Source organism: Helobdella robusta (genome assembly GCF_000326865.2).
Source record: "Helobdella robusta unplaced genomic scaffold HELROscaffold_8, whole genome shotgun sequence".
NCBI lineage: Eukaryota > Metazoa > Annelida > Clitellata > Rhynchobdellida > Glossiphoniidae > Helobdella > Helobdella robusta.
Genome location: NW_008705459.1, coordinates 1,371,098 through 1,373,980, shown reverse-complemented (window position 1 = coordinate 1,373,980; position 2,883 = coordinate 1,371,098).

Genomic DNA, 2,883 nt, shown 5'->3' with positions numbered 1-2,883 from the left:
AACTGCTAACACGAGGTTGTCGTCGAAATAAAAAAAACAAAAGGAAAATAGAACTCGCTGATCACGTATTTATCTGTGTAAACAGCTGATAAAGACAGATTCTGTATTCAAGCTGCATACTTAATGTTGTGTTTTGCTGTTTTGAAGAGTTGAAACACAAACTAAATAGAAAACAATAAGCGTAATGTACGTATACTAATTTATTACGTAAAATAAATATAACGTTTTATAACCAAACGAATTGAAACGAATTGAACGAACAAAAAAGCATGTCACAGTAAAAGTCACACTGTACATTAATTATCGCCCAAAAACAAATAGAATAAATAGTGATAATCCCTGCACATAACACAATAAATATTATTTAGCGTAATGCATATGCATCTGTGAGCTTGCTTAGCTTTAAACATAGTAATAATAATCTAAATTTTTCAATTGCGTTGCTGTTCAAGCTATGAAGTTTCTCATTAATTTTCAACATTTTTGGAACTTCGCCATCAAAGTCAAGTAAACTGCGGTTTTCCCTCTAAAATTTTTCCCGTCCCGCGGTACTTCCCGCACAAAAAATATCCGCCCCGCGGTTTTCCCTCCTTTTCATTCCCGCCCCGCGAGTTTCCCTCCAACTTCTGTTCCCAAACCGCAGTTTTCCTGCAAGTATTTGCGGGAAAATTTGCGGGAAATTTTCCATGTAGACCTCTACTCCATACAACCAAATCCAGTTTTAAAATAATTTATCTACAATTGTTTCCGTTAGAGTATTTTTGATGGGGATTGCTACTGGCCATCTGGTGAAACGATAGGCACACGTTAAAATGTGTGTGTCCATCTGATGAAGACATTGGTCCGACTAAATCGATGTGTACATGCTGAAACCTGCTGCTTGGTGGAGGGAATTTTGCTGGACGTGAAGCTGTATGTCGATGTACTTTGCTGCGTTGACATTGCAGACACTCTCTGCACCAGTTACGGATGTCTTTATCAATGTGGGGCCAAACATACCTGGCTCTAATTAATTTCGATGTTGCTTTCGCTCCTGGATGTGACAGGGAATGGAAATTCAGAAAAACTGATTTCCGCATGCTTGTTGGAACTAGAGGACGAGGGGTGCCTAACGAGGTGTCGACGACGATATTGTTTCTTGAGTTGTTGACTGGAATTATGCTGATTTTTAGAGAGTCTATGTTGTCAAGGAGTGTTGCATCATCCTCCTGTTCTTTCGACATCTCCTCAAGTTTAATTGCTTTTGGCGTTATCGTGGCTACCTCTGTACGTGATAGCGCATCAGCCACAATGTTGTTTTCTCCTTTCACGTGTCGAATGTCTGTTGTAAACTGTGAGATGTAATCCAGGTGTCTGATCTCTCTTGGTGTTAAACGATTTGAATCTGAATGTAAGGCAAACGTCAATGGTTTATGGTCAGTGAATATTGTGAACTCTCGACCTTTGAGGAAATGTTGAAAATGGCGGACAGCTGAATACACTGCCAGCAGTTCTCGACCAAATAAGCTGTAGCGGGTCTGTGCTAGATTAAATTTTTGCGAAAAAAAGGCTATGGGCCTTGCAATCCCTTGATTTTTCTGTTTTAGTACTGCTCCCGCAGCAACGTCTGAAGCGTCGGTGAAAAGTAAAAAGGTGCCTTTCTCTTGAACGTACCATAACTTGGTTGCCGCTTGTAAAGCCTGTTTGGCCTCTCTAAAACTTTGTTGCTGCACTTCGTTAAATTTTATAGTTTTTGATTTGCCAGTTAAAATGTCAGTGAGAGGTGACAATATCGTTAAGCATTTAGTAATGAATCGTCGGTAAAAATTGATCATTCCGATGAATCGGCGTAGTTGCTTGTCAGTCGTTGGTTCAGCAAAATTGATGATTGCCTGTACTTTGTTGTTGAGGGATCTAATGCCTTCGCTGTCGAGTTGATGCCCCAGAAATGTTGTGGATGATTTCGCCCATTCACATTTGGATGGGCTGATAGTTAGTCCGTTGTCTTGCAGTCGTTGAAGGACTTGTTCTACATGGCTTCTGTGTTCTTCAAGGGTTTTGCTGGCTATTAGTATGTCGTCAATGTATGCGTGGACAAAAGGTAGCCCTCTCAAAACGCTATCGATGAACCTTTGGAAAGTCTGTGCGGCATTTCTCAGTCCAAACGGCATCTTCAAAAATTCAAACAGACCAAACGGTGTTGTCACTGCTGTTTTTTGGATATCTTCTTCTGCCACCGGTATCTGGTGGTAAGCCCGTACGAGATCTAGCCTCGTAAACCATCGCACCTGTTCCAGACTGTGAGCGATATTATGGATGTGTGGAACTGGATATCGATCAGGTGTGGTCCTGTTGTTGAGTGCGCGGTAATCTCCACAAGACCTCCAATCTCCTGATGACTTTGTAACCATATGAAGTGGTGATGCCCAAAGACTGTTTGACGGTCTTATGATTCCTTGTTGACACATGTATTCGAATTCGGCTTTGGCGACTCTCAACTTCTCTGGGTGCAATCGTCGTGGGTTAGGGTGTATGATGTTGTGTATGATGTGGTGGTCCAGAAGTCACAATGTGGTTTTGTATTTTGTTTTCATTTTTGTTGTCGTTGACAGGCATCGTTAACTTAGGAAATTTGTCAATGATTTTACCAAAGTTGTTGTCCGAAGCAATGTATGGTTTGACGCCCGAGATTATATTGGAACGTTCAACAACCCCCTGTATCTGTAACGTCGTGATGTTGTCAACAATTTTGTGTCTCCTCATGTCGACTGCAATATCGAAGTGTGACAAAAAGCCGGCACCCAATATTGCCTGTGTGACGTTTGCAATGATGAAAACCCATTTGAACTTACGTCGTAAACCGAGGTCGATGGTTACGAGCTGTTGTCCAAATGTGTCGATGGT